This window comes from Pteronotus mesoamericanus, unplaced genomic scaffold (genome assembly GCF_021234165.1).
Source record: "Pteronotus mesoamericanus isolate MK-2021 breed Mesoamerican mustached bat unplaced genomic scaffold, CSHL_Meso_final contig_347, whole genome shotgun sequence".
Taxonomy (NCBI): Eukaryota; Metazoa; Chordata; class Mammalia; order Chiroptera; family Mormoopidae; genus Pteronotus; species Pteronotus mesoamericanus.
In genome coordinates this window covers 8993021-9010234 of record NW_026555137.1, presented here as the reverse complement: position 1 = coordinate 9010234, position 17214 = coordinate 8993021, and positions in this window count along the sequence as shown.

Here is a 17214-nt window from a genome sequence, read left to right as displayed (position 1 = left end):
AATTGCTATGTTAAGAAATCCATTAATAATAATGATAATAACAACTCTGCAGCTCCACTTATATGCAATTCTAAAAATAGGCCAACACCAGGGATAAAGGCAGGTCCTTGGTTGCTAGGACTGGGAATCAGGGCAGTACTGAATGGGGCAGGGGACACCTTTTGATATAAAAGACCTGTTCTATATATGGATTACAGTGGTAGCTACACAACTGTATAAAACACAGAAATTCCTTCAACTGGATACTTTTTAACAAACACAACCACTCACCGTTGCTGTGCATATGAAGAACCCCGGACCTCAGAACACAGAGGCCACCCCCCTCACACACACACACACACACACACACACACACACACACACAGAGCCCGAGCAAGGTCAGGGTCAGCGCTGGTCTTCCTCACTCCCCTCTGCTCACACTCTCTAGCCTGCATGGAGTTGCCTAACCACCTATGGAACTTCTGGGCCACGGTAAAGATGACAGTATTTCTTTTGATGGTAAAATCCTTCCACATTCAAACAAAGAAGTCATCAAAAATACACCCACTTGGTTTGGGCTTCGGTCCACCCTCTCATCCCAGACTCCACTACGGCTTCTTCAAAAACCCTGAAAGCGAGGAAAAACGCCCTGTCCACCGCCCACGCTCAGCCTCATAACTGTTACATAATCTCTCATCAGACAGAAACGAAGTTCCAAACCCTTTCCTCAGCCATGCTTAACAACAAAAGGAAAATGGCTTTTCATTCTTTTCCATCCAGCTTGCCTAGCAAACAGCAAGTTGAGGGTCAAGGTTAGAGTGGAAAGGCTGGAGGAAGAAATAGTGCAGAATTATATGAAGCCATATATTCTCCCTTGCAGCATGAGTCCTAATATTTCTTCAGAGAGTAGCCATAATAAACAACACTCTCCCTGAAGAGCTGCAACACCTGCTACTGATTTCTCCTCGTCTCCAATTGGAAGTCGCTGGTGGAATTCTACAAATGAAGAGAACTCTGGCTGCTAGGCAGCTGGGAAATGTGCTTTCAAGCTGTCCACGAGCACCCAGATGAGAGCTGGGACACAGAGACGGATGGGGGAGGAAGGCCAGGGGAGACGAGGGGAGACGGACAAAACCAGCACAGAAAGACCTGGAAAGACAGGGGCGGGAGGGTGGAGAACACAATCCAGATTCCACTCTTCGTGGCAGCCGATGCTCTTCGCTCCCCTTGCTGACTCTCTACCCACTGATCTTATATTTTGGATTTTATAAAGCCCCAGTAAGCCTTTCGCTCCAAGCATCCTTTTGTGCTTAATTGTTAAACTCATATGCAATTGGAAGGAAATATGATCCATATGTTTCTGCTCATTTACACTTAAATCATTCAAATATGGTGTTTTAACCCCAATTTGTCATTCACAGCAACCTTAGAGACTTAAGTAAGTCTCTGGAGGTTCGTTCCAATCCCCCCCTCCCGCCCCCGCCACCGCTCCTTTGTGGTCCTCAAAATAAATGCATATATTTGCATTCGAGAGCAGAGGATAAGTACAGGGATTTGCAGGAAGCTTCAAAACAAAGTTTCCCCCCATTGTTGGTCCCTCTGCAGCCTTTAGTGAACAGTCCTTCCCAGATTCCTTTGCTGGCCCTTCCTTTCTGTGCAAACTCTCCAAGTTGGATGCTCCACGGCTCTTCGTGGTCACCTTCTTCTTTAGCTCCTCCGACTCCAGGCTATCTCCTGCGGTCCCCCGGCTCTATGTACCATCCGTGTTAATATCAAACATGTCCCTGGGACTGGCCTCTCCCGCGCAAGCTTCTGTCTTGTACGTCCTAGTTTCTGTCAGACACCCACACTCAGGAGCCATCTCAGCATTCACATCTAACTTCCCGAAATGACGTAAAGATGGCCAACAGGCCCATGGGAAGATGCTTGACATCACTCACCATCAGGGAAATGCCAAGCAAAACCACAGTGAGATGTCGCCTCGCGCCTGTCAGAGTGGCTATTATCAAAGAGACAAGAGAGAACAAGTGTTGCTGAGGATGTGGAGAAAAATAAACCATAATGCGCTGCTGGTGGGCGTGTAAATTGGTGCCGCCGCTATGGAAAACAGTATAAAAGTTCCTCAAACAATTAAAAATAGAACGAGCTTGTCATCTAGCAATCCCGCGTCTGGGAATATATCCAAAGGAAATGAAATCAGGATCTCAAAGAAATGGCTACACTGCCATGTTTACTGCAGCATTAATCACAATAGAATAATGGAAGCGACCTAATGTGTCCATCGATGGATGAATGGGCCAAGTTCTAGTATATATATGTGTATATACAATGGAATATTATTCAGCCATTAAAAGAAGGAAATCCTGTCATTTGTGACAACTTGGGTGAACTTTGAGGGCATTACTGTAGGTTAATCAGTTAGAGAGAGACAAACACTGCATGACTTCATTTACATGTGGGACGTTAAAGAAAAACCCTCAAACTCATAAAACTAGAGAGTAGAATGGTGGGCGCCAGGGGCTGAGGGGCGAGGGGGATGGGTGATGTCTGCAAAGTGTATTGGATCTGTGAGATGAAGAAATTCTGGGGGTATAATATTTAGCATGATGACTATAGTTAACGAGATTGTATTATATACTTGAAAGTTGCTAACAGGGTAAATCTTAAATATCCTCACCACAAAAAGAGTATCTATAATTATGTGAGGTGATGGATGTGTTAACTAAGCTTATCATGGTAATCATTGTACAATGGATACAGGTTATCAAATCATCACATTTTATACCTTGAATTTATACAGTGGCCCATGTCAATTACATCTCAGTAAAGCTGGAAATAAATACCCACTTCCGTACTTTGTTGTTCTACTTTCTTTCTTCTAAAACTGTTCCCCCCAATTTTATAAACTTCAGGACTCCAAACTAGCCATGCTCACCCCTGCCTCTGCTTACCTCTCCGACTGTGTCTTGGATCATGCCTTGCCTTACTCACTGGACGCGAGCCACATGAATTCTTACTTTGTTTTTTGATTAGCCAAGTTCCTTCCCACCCCGGGGCCTTTGCACTTCCCATTTCCTCTGCCTGCAAGGCTCTTCCCCTTTGCTCTCTGCAGGGCTGGCTTTGTCTCAATATTCGGGTCTCAGCTTAAATCTAATGGCCTTTTAGCCCCACCCCGTGTGTTGAACACAGACGTCTCTGTTGGGTCACGTGGTTCGCTTCCCTCCCAGGATGAACCACTCTCTAAAACTACCTGCTGTCCCCTTTTTTGTGATCTGTCCCACTCCCCAGCCACAGCCCTCACCCCACCCCTCCAGCAAAGCTTGTGCTTCGTAAGTGCAGAGATCTCCTTCAACAGGGACCGATTGGTGTTCCACATCTAGACTTCTGATTCCCAGAGAAAGAACTTCTTCCTGGGAGTTTCTACAGGCAGATGTGCAATAAGGGAGTTTGGTGCTCTGGTTTGCGTCTCTCTCCCACATTCTAGAGAGACAGTCTTGGCAAAGGAACAGAGATGTGAAAAAGCATCAACAAATGCTGTATAAATAAATGAAGTCACGAGCATTCCCCTTTCCGTCCCCACCTTGTCCTCTGCCTGCTTGTTCACAAGGCCGCAAACGGTTTCCCCCTGCCCTGCAGCCTGAGATTGCGGTGCATAAACCTTCCTGGTTCCTTTCTGCCTCCACGCATCTTTGAGCAGCCAGTCCCAACTTCTGCAGAGCAGCGCCCCGATGCCATGGAAGCAGTCACTTCTTTTAGAATTGTCATAGGTAGAGCCTGATTTAATCGTTATAAGGTAACTATTTTCTGTGTGTAAAATAATACATACGAATTCATAGATTATCGAAAAGGTTCTGTACTAAAGAGAAAACACGTCTTTTTAAAGACCATTAGTTTAAGTGTTCATTGCTCCTTTTGGCCTATCTTCTGGTAAAGGAGGGGAAGCAAAGGTGAATTCTTTTTCTAATTTCTACCTGTATGTTTTTCTCCCTAAAACTTGGAAGGCAGCTAGAATGAGGCCCACAGAAATGTGGTTCCGGGTTAGCTTCTGAGAGGATGTGTGGAGACCTACATGGCTCCTTTGACGAGCCTCTGTCCTAAATGCACTGAATTTGGGGAATTTACTCCTTTATTTTCACAAAACAAAATGAATTCCTCACGTTCCTTTGAGTATGTTTTCTGTGTATGTATCTGTGTGTTCAACAACCCACACTGTAAGGGTCTGTTGATTTCCCTTGTAAGCTGTCTCAGTGAGATCTGATTGTAAGTCTTCCTGGATGTGCATTTGGTAGCTGGGTAATCATATTTACGGCTGGCGCATTGTGACAGTCAGCTGTCACGCCCTCAAAGCATCCTGCCTGGTTCACGGAACTGACTTTCCTCAGTGCCAATGTCTTTTAAAATACGCTCCTTTCCCGGCATTATCTGAAGCTCCAACCCAATGTCCTGTCCTGGGCCCGATGCCTCGTTTAACTTTATTACTGAACCATTTGATGTATAGGAAGAAAAGATCACTTGTCACACATTCTGTGTGCCCAGCTCTTTGCAAGCTGTCATGCAGGGGTCCGGGCATATTGAGACTTGCTCATGTAATGCTGGTCGATTACATGAGCAAGTCTGCAAGAAAATGCTTGCTTTTCTCCTTTATCAAAGTTGCTAATCGGGATGCCGGTGTGGCACTTTTGAATGTTAGAAATTCCTTAACATCGATGATGACTAGTTGTTGATTAGGAAGAATTAGGTAAGTTAGACAGTATTTACTGTGGAATCACATTTGGGGCCTTTCTGTCAATTCCAAACCCTCTTCTTAGAAAACAATCGATTTTATCAAGCCCTCCCTTCCCTGATCTGATCTGCAATAGGGAAGGAGGAGAGTTGATTTCATTTAATCGGCCATTGTCATTTAGTGAATTTCCCCATCATTCGAATCCCGGATTCAGCTTCTGTCCTGTCCCCTGGGTTAGGGTGGCTATGGCAGTGTGGGGACCCGAGTTGTCCACAGACACCCCTGTGAACGCACACGGGGCTTCCCAGCTCGGCTGTAGGAGGCTGTTCCGACACAGACCAGATTCTAAACGGAGCCCTTCAAACCGACACTTGGAGCCAAGGCTGGACTTGACGGAGGTCTGCTCACATTGTGACCCAGCCAACCGGACAGAGGAGTCTAGAGCTCCATTCTGTGCCATGGAAGCGGGGCCGCGCTGCATTACCGCACACTGGCCATGCAGGTGGCTCAGAGTGACAAAGGCAAACCTTTGCAGAGGATCCAGCGTTCGCCAGGACCTTGTGAGCGGGCCAGGGATCGGGAAAAGGGCCCCCGCGTTATCCCTTACACGGGTTCAATCTCTGCACAGTTCAGATGGTTAATACTGAACTGCTAGCTGTCATTGCCAGGGCGAATGGGCGGGTGTCTAGGTAGATACCAGACACCTGCTAATCACTACGATCAGTGCCACAGCAACCAATGCCTGCGCTCGCCTGGCATCGATCCTCTGTACAGGGTGAACTCACACTGCTTCACCATTATTCCAGCCCAGCGCCAGTTCCAAAGGCCTCTGACGAGCAGACATTGTAATGTACGTACCATGATATTTTTATTCTTAAAACATTATTTATGCTAAAAGTTTCAAAAGAACATGATGAAATTCTCTCTATTCTATATCTTGTTTATTAAAATGGCCAAACGGTCCCTGTCAGATCATCTGAGTAGAATTTGGGCACTGACCGACACTGGGCCCCCACGGCAGTGCACGTCCTGTATCTTCTCCTTGGCACTGCCACCTTCTACATCCTCACAGATAGGTCCGCCTGGTGATCTTTAACCCATCTTTTGTTTCCAAGCTACTGCATTTGGCTCTCTTTATAATCCCATGGTGCTTTCCGCTGAACTCCATTAAATATGTTATCTTGTGGAGTTAGAATCATTACAATCATTCATGTACATCTCTGTCGTCCTATTGTGCACAGAGGACACCGAGTGTGACCTTTACCAATGTATCTTCAACCCCTAGCAGAGTTCCTGGCTCCTCAAACAACTCAAGCCTAAATGTCTGTTAAAGTGGCAAAGCACGTTCATGTGTTTTATGTCATGTCCTAACAGAACAATCCTGTGCAGCAGGTATTATTATCCTTAGGTCGGAGTTGGGGAAGTGACATCTTTGGGAGATTAAGTGGTTGGGACAAGGGTGTGCAGTGAATAGATGCCATCAATACGACCCCAGGCAAGATCTTCTACATTCCAAAGCCCAAGTTCTTTCTGAAGTGCCAGAGTTGCCTCTTGAGATGCCATCTCTCTGTCCACAGAGGACACGACCATCACCACCACTTTGCAGGTCAGGAAAAGCAGACCCTGAAACTCTGCCAGCAATTCTCTGGCAGCCATGGGAACCCAGAAGGGGAAACAAGCACTGCCATTCTGCCTCATGGCCAATTCATTTGTCTGTAATCAACACCATGTGTTCCTGGATCAAATGAGCCTACAAACAAGATGAACACAGACCAGCATACCAGTCCAAATGCTTCTCACAGTTGGCAGAGTTTAGTGTCATGCTGGACATACAAGAAGTATTAATAAGAAGTGTCATTTCCTTTTCCTTTCTACCTAACACACTTACGAATGTACTAATCACGTAACAACATCTCACACCGCGATACAGCTCTTCTCTTACCCTCCTCTCCACTAACCCCACTTTCATGCTCTTTTCATCTTGGCACAACCAGGCATGAGGAATCCCACGCTGAATTTCAAGACCTCTGAAACTAGCTTCTGAACTCCTTCCATTGAGGTTCAGAACTGGGTTTACAGCAAGGGTGGGGTCTAGTCTATTCAGTTCCTCGGTTGGGGGATTCTAGGTGAATACTCAGGAATCCTAAAATACTCAGAGCATGCGGTGCATTTTATTTCTATCTAAACCACCTGAAAGCCTTTCTGGGTAAGCCGGAACCACCTGGGGTCCTCCAGTGTCCCAGGACCCACCTGGGTCCACTCTCACTTTAACTTTCGTAGCCCATCGGCAGTTCTGGCACTTGTCCGCCATAGTTCGTCTCAAAGCTCACTGATCACAGAGGGCTGATCCGGTTTTAGCTTACACAGCAGCGCAGAGGGCTCGGCCCCAGCCACTTCTCTGATGGTCAGCAAGGGAGAAAGGAGCCACGTGGCCTCACTAAAATTCCACGTTACAGCAAAAAGTGGGCACACACACCTATGGTTCTACTTTGGAAATTAGACATTGACTCACCTCTGATTCTGGAGAATCCGTTGGGCTTTGGGGTCAGAGAATCACCAGTGAAATTTGAGATGTGGTTTTCAAAGTATAAGAGACTCGAGTTACTAGTTAACATTTTGCAATAAGGAGTGAATGAAAATGGGCAGAGATTAGCCAGAATCTGGTACCGGGAAAGAGAGAGCTGACGGATAACAGAACGTGCAACCTTCAGAAAACAAGCAAGAGGCCCTCCTGACAGTGATGCTATGTTTTACCGAAGACGAGTAGAAAACAAGCTTGGAAGGAACCCTGGAGTCCCCTGGAAGTCTTATAATTTCAAAAACGGAAAGATTTGAGATTTGACCAAGAACGCAAACGATGGACAAAGATGGAAGAGAGTCAACAAGTGTTTGAAGACTTTCCACCAAGGGTAACGTGATTCGGAGTAAGATTATGATGCTTTGAACAGGATGAGCGTGCTGTAGCGTGCCTCTTGTCCTTCCGCCTTGGGCCTGGCCAATGCCCATGAAGACACGAGGTCCTTGCTGAGCTCCTGTGACTCCGAAGGCTGCTCCTGATGATGACTCTCCTACATGGTCCTAAAAGCTCAGAACGGAGCTGGCTCAGAGGGGTCGGCTCCCAAACAGCACCGGGGCCCGTGGTGCCAGCCTGTGGCCAGCACTAGCCATCATTCATTCCGAGAAGCCTAACTCCACCGCCAGCTTGGAAAACGAATTACCATTGTGATGTTGCCACTGATGAAAATACACTGGCACGACTGAACAGTTTCATCTAAATTTGCCTCTATTAAATTCACATGTGCAGCAAAGCAGCTGGCGCCTCATATCAGTTACAACATATGGACTTTGGAAAGTGAGAGCGTAGCAAAGGAAAGGGGGACGGGGTTTAATTGTAAATGGTCTTTGTAAGCAGCCCTAAATCACCGAGCGAAATTATTACCCCACTGGGAATGTGTGCATGGGTGCAAATTCTCTTTTTTTCCCTCAACCCCCAGAGAAAACTCTGCCTTTTACCTCTATCCTCAGAAAAAATATATATATATAAAAATCAATGTTTTCCCGCTATGGTCTGCTCGGTTCAAAGTTCCAAAGTGGCATCATGGGCGCAGGGAGCGACTCTTGGCACAAAATGATACTGCTTTCTCGATGGTGACAACCGTCTCCATGAACACTTAGATGGTTAAATAAGCCCCCTCTATTTCGCTGTGGACTTTTGCTTCTGCCTTTTCCCCAGACCTCTGTCACCAGAAAACTATTCTGTGTAATTCGCAATATTTTCATTAAGCCTAGAAACACGTGTCTGCCTCACAGTAAAGAAGAGGGCCGACTGTGATATTTGTCGACAAGAATAACTTACTGTGACTGCTCAGGAGGCCAAATGGTCCCCAGGTTTGCAGACCCTTGGACAAGAATTGGAAAACCCTAAGGACTTGGGTGGAAAGCCGTCCGTGGAGCTGACGGGGACACCAAGGTGACTCTGAATTTGGTTATCCCTGTGAGTATACTTTTCATGTCCTCAGTCGCAGACACTACTGCCTCCTCCTTCAGTGCATGTCTTTCTGTCGATTTAATCCTTTTACCTAATCATAAAATATCAGTCTGATTCATAATAAAAGCACATCACTTTGAGTGTTGATTGTAGGTAAAGCCCCCTAGCAGTCGCTTCCCATACATTACCTTGGAATCTTCACACCAACCCCATAAAGCGGCTTTAACAGGCAGCATCTTGCAGGTCAGAGACATGAAGCTCAGTGAGCAGCCCTCCTCTGGCCACACAGCTAGCAAAATAGAGACAAAATCTGAAGGCACGAATCTCCAATGTCAGTGCCTATGCTATTACATACTAGACAATTCTACCTATAAATGCATTCACTAATGATTTGTGGTTGATCGTATACAACATATAGAGTCAGAAATTTAAAAGAGAGGCAGCTGTGACAGTACCATGCCCCTTAGCTCCATGATGACATGATGCCAGCCAGCCGTCAACCCCAAGGAAAGAGATTTGCTCACGCCTAGTGTCTGAGTCTGAAACCCTGGGAAGAACATTGGCCAAAGGATCAAAAGGCAGCTGCTCCCATTGGGCAGAAATGGTCGGAAACCGTGCGCTTCATTTTGAGTTTGTCACCTCTTCCCAAGGACTGTCTCCCGGCTTGGGGTTACCTCCTCCCAGCACTGGGTTCCCCCTCTCGTGAGGCTTGTTACCAATGTCAAACAGCCACTACCCACCCCCAGAAGGCTTGTTACCCAAGGAGTAAAATCTTTGATGTCACTAACACGCCTCCTCAGAGGCTGGGTGCTTTGGTATTGACTGAAATTTATCTGGCACTTCATAATTGAGCAAAGACCAAAGAGTCATGAATGAATATGGACGCTGAACACAAACACTCTTTAAATATCCAGAGCCTGTTTTTGTAACAAAGATGCTGCCAGCCCATGTTCTGCGTGTGTATGTCTGAGGTGGGGGCAGAGGGTCAGCGCATTTTCTTGGTAGGGCAGGATTTGAATAGTACCATCATTATCCTGGGACTGAAGGCAACTAGTATTCATTGGAGAGATACTAAGACACATAGGCACAGGGAGAGGCTGAAGAGAGAGACGTATATAACCAGTTGGTGCCAACTCCCAATTCCCCAGCTTGTTGATGGAAAAATCAGTCAAATGACTCTCTGCTGACCTAGTATTTGAGAGGGAGGTATTAGATGGCAGTTATTCCTAAAAAGAGGTCACTCTTAAAGACCATGAGAGGCAGATGGTTGAGTCATTATCCACTGTGGTTTCAAAGCCTTGGTATTAACATAAAGCCTGGTGCTTCTTTCAAATGTAACCCAGAGTTCTAGGGAAGACTAAACAGTCTCTGTAGAAGTGAGAAGGTCCCGGCTAAAGAGATACGTAATCACAAATGCAAAGAACAGTTTTTACCCATGACAACTGTCAGCCAAGGAACTCATAGCTAATTCATTTTCTTTAAGCACTTTATGAGCAGTTGGGAGCAGGCATGTCTGATTACTGCCCTGTGGCAGAGACCATAGTTCTAAAATAACTGTCTTTACATCTCTTGGTGACTCAAGGATGCTTCTAGAAATGGTAACTGTATGACACACAGGGCCTGGGGTATCTATGAGAAGCAATCTTGATTTTGAATAGGAAGAAAAGTTTTAAAATATTTTTTTGCAGAATATGAAATGAGCTTTGAACTCATTTTACACGTTGAACAGCCGCCAAGAGAGAACGTCCATGAAGGAACTGCACGGGGTTGGGGAGGGCCGCCGGCACTCCTACGCCGGTTCCCAGTCCTCCGGCACTGATGTGTCAGGAGTATCTTTGCTTTTTCCTGGATCCTCACATTAGGAAAAAAAGAAAAAAGAACTGTCATGGGGCATGGGGACGGGGGACAGAGTCAAAATGAGTCAATAAAAAGGAAAAGAACAAATAACTTGTGGGTCTGGAAAGAAGACATGTGTTCAGGAGAAGGAAGAAACAGTAAAAGAATGGAGTGATTTGTCCGTGTTGTGACTTAGTGATGGGTACGTGGGCTAGTTTGCTGATGTCACCAATCCCCAGCCTAAAACAGTTTCCCATTTCCACTCTCGGCTGCTTCCGAAGCTCTTCTAGAGAAAACAATTCATGGGGTGACCCAGAATTCATCCTGTGTGCACGACAGGACAACTATCCCTGCCATGACCGCTCCCAAGAAGCAGCAGCGTTTGCGTCTCTGGCCAGCCCACCCCAAACAACCGAAATGGGTTTCAGCAACAAGAGGGGGCTGTTCCCTGAGAGCCCGGGGCTCACCGAGTCCCCTCCAGTCCTCCCAGAGAGAGGACACTGGAGACTAATGCAGCACAAGGCATGTCTCCTGGGAGCCCTGTGGACTCCAGGGTTTATAACTTGTTGTTTTTGTATCGTGGCTGTTTTTCAAAGCCCTAACCCTTCGGCCGCAGGCTAAACTGATTTATCCTCCTGGGGGTAGTGCTAGTCAGAGAACAGTCCCCACGGCCAGAAAGGGGAGGGGCTGCTGCCAATTTCAACATGGGGAGGCTTTTAACATCGCTTCACTCTCGCTACAACCTCCATCCTGCCACAAAAATGCGCTGGCTTTGATCCTCTGATGTAATCTCTGTCTCTCTCGCTCTCACGAAGGAGCTTTCAGTTCTGCAGCCTTCACGGCAGCAGGGCTGGCTGCTCACCAGAGCGCGGCTTCGGTCCCCTTCTCTCTGCCCCAACCGGCCCCCCGGACCTGAGGCCTCCTTCACAGCCTTCCGCACTCGGCCCAACCCCACTGCCCCGCAGACAAGGCCGCGGTGAGGGGGCATCTGCAGAGCCCTCCCCGAGCTCCCAAACCCACTGTTTCCCACTAAAGTTCTGTTTGTCGTGCAAGCCACGCGTCCACCGTGTGCCCGGCACTAGACGGGACACTCGTAAGACAGCCCCATTTCCCCAGGTATGAGCTACTTCCTGGAAGAAAAGCAAAAACAGAAGTGCCTCTATTCGGGAACTGTTCCCCATTCAGTCACCTGCTTCCCAGCTTGGGCTCAGGAGTAGTTCCTTCTCCCCTGGGGAGGCTGCCCTGCGGGCTGCCGGGGTCGCTGCCGGGGTCACAAGCAGTGTCCTAGACACCCTAGTTACAGAGGTCGGAGGTCATGGCTGAGCCGAAGCTCCAAGCCCATGCGCCCCTTTGGTCTGTTATAAAGGTATTTTCCGGTGGGGTAAAAATGCCTGTCTTCCTTCCTCCCTCCCTCCCACCTTCTTTTCTTTCTTTTTCTTTCCTTTCTTCTCTCTTTCTTTCATTTTTTAAATAATTGCCATAAACCTGCAGCACACAAGTCTGACCACATATTAAAGAAACCCTCCCCCACCCCAGGGAAGCCGCCCCGCGAATCTTCGCTGTTTGTCCACATGCTTGACATCAACTTCCTCTCGGAATTGACTCTAATCTCAAAGAGAAGGAAAAAATAAACCAAACAGTTTGTTGCTTATAAGTTGGTAGGAAAAAGCCTTCCCATGATAAGCCTGGACTTCTATTTTAAGGCTTTATTTTTCCAAATAAATCCATATAAACAAGGGTTTTGAAATTTAAACTAGTCACCGAAAAGCTGGCTAAAGCCAAGCCTGGGGCTCCCCGGGTGGGATCCTGATAAGACAGGCCCTGAGCTGCAGTAAAAACCAACCCCGTGGCCCTGCATCTTCGCGCTCTGGATTCTTCCCCGAGAGCTGGCAGAGAAGGCTGAATGAGCAAGAGCAGAGTGTCGCAGATCTTTTCTTTATGGGTGCAGCGGGGGACGGGGGGTCGGGGGGGACGGATGCTGTCACTTAGGACAGAGATGATGGGAAAGGACAAAACGTGGGTTTCCAGAAACCCATCAGGGAGACACCCTATGAGAATGTGTTCACGGAATGGGAAAACCTCCACGCTCGTGTATCTCCTTAGTTCTTTCTTCCCTCCCTTCTCCATCTGCCTCCTCACTCTTATAAAGCTTTTAAGAATTTGGTTTTGGGAGTAACAGTAACGCAAGTGAGAGAGCGGCTCTTGTCTTCACCTGTGGCCCTGTAATGGCTTCGGTGCGCCTTCGCTGTGCTCCAGAATCTTTGTTCATATAAACGTTTACAAAAATAAACTCCCAAAATAAAATGACAATTATCTGAGCCTTGGGACATAGTATTGCACTTGAGAACTACCCTCCAGAAGCTTGCTGTCTGGCATAATTTTTTTTTCCCGTGTCCCGGGAACTTTGCACACACGGACCATTTCATCTTCACCACAACCATCGAGGCTCGTTTTCATATTATCAGAGGAAACTAAAGATCAGGGTGCATAGGCTGCTTGTTCAGAGTTACTCAGCTAGTGTTTAAAGAAGCCAGAAACTCAAAATTGTGGCTGTCTCGTTCCGAAGCCCATATTTTTACATTTTTAATTGTGAGAAAATACACATAAAATGTATCATGACAGCCACTTTTAAGTGTGTAGTCCAGATTGTTGTACAACTCACCCCCAGGATTTTTCATCTCCTCAAACTAAAACTCTGTCCTTGTTAGGAACAACTCCCAGCCCCCCCCCACCCCCTCCAGCGACCACCCTCCCGCCTTCTGTCCCTGTGACTTTGACTCCTCTGGGTGCCGCCTGTAAGTGGAGTTACAGGCTACTTGTCTTTTTGTGACCTGCTGATTTCACCTGGCATAACGTCTACAAGATTCATCCATGTTGTGGCGTGTGTCGTAAGTTTCATTTGCGATGTTGCAAGTGACATCTTTATAAATTGTATACATTGTAACACACATGTATAACTGTTTCATGCTTTTGTCTTCTAAATCCTACAAAACAATAAAAAGTGGAGTTACAACCAGCATTACAATAATACAGGTTTTATATTTGCCTATATTTTCATCTTTGCCAGAAAACTTTGTATGTTGTACAGCCCGGAGTTACTGTCTAGCATCTTTGCTTCGCCTAGAAGGACTCCGTTTAACATTTTGTGTAAAGCAGGTCAAGTAGTAACAAACTCCCCCAGCCTTTTTTATTTTTTTTAATATGGGAATATATTAATTCCTCCTTCATTTTTGAAGGATAGCTTTGCCAGACATGGAATTATTTTTTCATTCTTTCAGCACTTTACATACATCATCCCGTTGCCGTATAGCCTGCGAGGCGTCCGCTGAGAAATCTGCTGAAAACCGTGCTGAGGACCCCCCCATATGCCACTCTTCTTTGCTTTCAAGATGCTCTTTTTGACTTTGACTTTCAACAGTTTGAGCATGAAGTATCCGTGTGGATCTCTTTGGACTTAACTTACTTGGAATTTGTTGAACTTCTTAGACTCCTCTTTCCTCCAGTTTAGGGAGTTTGGGGCCATTTTTTCTTCAAATAAACTCTCTGTCCTTTCTCTTTCTCTTCTCCATCTGGGACCCTCATAATGTACATATTAGTCTATCTGATGCTGTCCCGTAAGTCCCTTCGGCTCTCATTGCTGGTTTCCCCCCATTTCCCCCTTTTTTCCTTTTTGTTCTTCAGACTCAATAATTTCAAATGACCTGTCTTCAAGGTCATTTATCCTTTCTTCCTCATGTTCCACTCTCATGCTGAACCACCCCAGTGAAATGTTCAATTCAGTTATTACAGTTTTCAGCTCCAGAATTTCTATTTGGTTATTTTGTGTACTTTCTATCTCTTTGTTAATAATGTCATTTTGTTCATAGGCCATTTTCATGGTTTCTCCTACTTGTCTGTCCCTGTTTTCCCTTAGCTCACTGAGAATATTTAAGACAGTCTTTATCAATCAAGTCTGAGGCCTGTGTTCCTTTAGGTTGGTTTTTGGATATTAATTTTATTCATTCGAATGGGCCACATGTCCATGTTTCTTTGTAAGCCTTGTGATGTTTTGTTGAAACTTTGGCATTTGAAAAGCCAGTCGCCACCCCAAGCCTTTGCAGACGACCTCTGTGCAGACTTCCTCTGTGTGGTGGATGCAGGTCCTCGTAGGCCTTTTCTGGGGATGTGTCTTCCCCGGGCCATACGCATGTGCTTTTACCACTCCCCCCACCCCCCGCAATCCCCTGTAGACATGGCTGTTTTTAAATGTCTTAATTTCCCTAGAAGTCTCACCCTTATTCTTCCCAGGGCCTTGGAGAGTCTACTGTACTCTCTGCCTGTAATCTCCTGCTCCCAGACGCCCACAGATCTGCGGTCCCCCTGCAGAACTCACAAGCCACAGCACCCGCCATTGCTTTCAGCAGCCTCTGATATGACATTTAATGTCACTGTGCCACTGGTCCCATCAGCGCTCCGAGTCAGGCAAAACAGAATGCAGTCCCTTGGGCAGCTTCTAAACAGGAAAGGACACTGTCAGAAAGTTCGCCTCTCTTCCTGCCACCCTGAAGGAGGAACCAGGAGCCTGGTGGCTTTCTCCTGACTGTTCCACACTGTGTGGTGGGGGGAAAGGTGGAGCAAGAACAAGCAACATGCCACAAACTTTTCTACCATTTTGAATATATGGGGTTTTGGTTGTTGGTTAGTTTTTGCAAGGAGATCAGGCATTTGCTTGGTTGCTTACACACACATGCACACACAGGACACATTGATACTGTTGAGGATCTTCCATAAAAAAGAAACCCCGAATCTCCAGATCCTTCCATGGTAATCCTGAAACATTTTACTGAGTCCAAAGACGAGGAAAGGAAGTTGGTTTGATCATAAGAAAGAATGGGACTGAGTTGTTTGTTGTTTTGTTTTTGTAGACTGACAACTGATATCCAGAGGTAAGCTCTCAACTCATTAGTACCCGTAAGAAAAATAAACCTTATGAAAACCATCACTCACCATGCAAGAAGCGCTGTCATTAGAGAGACGTGAGTGGCTGCGTTATTACTGCCTGGCGCATTTCCCAAGCGTGGACAAATTGCTTGGGCTAAGGCTGAGCTGACATTTGGGCTCTGAGATGGGGCTGTGGTCGGGGTTTAATAGCTAGTTTGAAAGGCTTGTGTTTTACTTCATATTGTTTTTAATTGTTCCATTTTCCAGATGTTTGTTGCTAGATCGTTTCCCACAAAAGCAGGGGGACTCTCTTTGAAAACCTGGATGGCTCAGATCCCTTCGGGCCCCAGGTTTTAGACTAAACTAAATAAAACCGGGAGGGAAAAGGTGCTTGCAATGTGTTTGAAGATTCTGAAGAAATCCTCTATACAAAAACAACAAAGGCGGGAGCAGGAAACAAAGTATTAATTTCATGTCCCGCCATTAGCTTACCACCTGTTCGTTCTGATCGTTACTCAGCAAGGAGAGGGGGAAAGGCTAATCTGTAGCACATTTATATCAACAAACCGGCACAAAACTCTGCCTAATTATCCCCTTGAACCTGTGTCCTCTCAATGGAAGGCAGTTCCCTGCCCTGGCCGAGAGCCAACTGTCACAAGCTGGTGTCCATAAGCGTGGCTAACGACGCCCGCGCTCACTCGGGGAGCGCCATAATTGCCCAGAGCAGTTTACAGACCCATTATTTTATGGCCACATTTCAGAAGGAGGGGTTGGGGTTGGCAGGGCAGGATTTCTAAGAGTGCAATCCGTATATCTGACCGGCTTCGCTTTGGATCCCAGGGCACGGCCTGGTGAAAACCTCACAGGCTTTTATACGCCAAATACCGGCTTTCCCGATACAAATCTATCCAGGAGCCACGGTGATGGGGAGGCGGAGTGAGGGAATAAAAGGAGCACTGGACAAGGAGTCCAACCCCCTTTTCAGTCCCTCCCCGCCAGCCCGATACAGCCTGAGCAAGCCACGGAATCCCAGGGCTGAGCCGCTCACCTACGTCCACACCTGCACTCCTGCTGGACACGACACTTCTGGGTTAGGGACGTGCTACGTGGGCGTGCAAAAAACATTTCCTGTGAAATCCATTAGGTGTCCAGACCTCAAAAGCCAGACTACAACTTGAGATAAAACAGATAAAGTCCCTGTCTGCCCCCTCACGGAGCAGAGAATCTCAACAGATCCATCCCTAAACAGACGCATATGATGCCAAATATAGTAGTGTTGTCTATAACTAGCGATGTAAGAAAAAAATAAAAGAGACTTAGGAGAGTGTATAGAGGGGGAGGGAGGTGCTATTTTATACATTCCTATGGGGAACATCTCCCAGAAGTAGTATTTGCACAGAGACCGCACAAAAGGAGGGACGAAGCAATGTGAGCACACGAAGCAAGGATGCTCTGGCCAAACGAACCACCTGCCTGTACGCGGTGCGGCAGAGAGATCGGTGTGGTCGGCGCGGAGCTTTCAAGGGCAGCGGGAGGCGGTGGGAGAGGACCGGGGGGCGGGGGGCGGGAATGTGTAGGGCTTTCTAGGACATTTTCAGAACTCTGGATTTACTGACTCTAAGACGGAGCCACAGCAGGACCTTGAACAGGAGAGCCCCGCGATTCTTACCTTGGCGGCGCAGTCCTCCGGCGGCTGTGCAGGCATCGACCACAGAGAGGCGGGAGCGGAAGGCAGGGGCCAGGAGGCTCCGGCTGGGCTGAGAGGCCC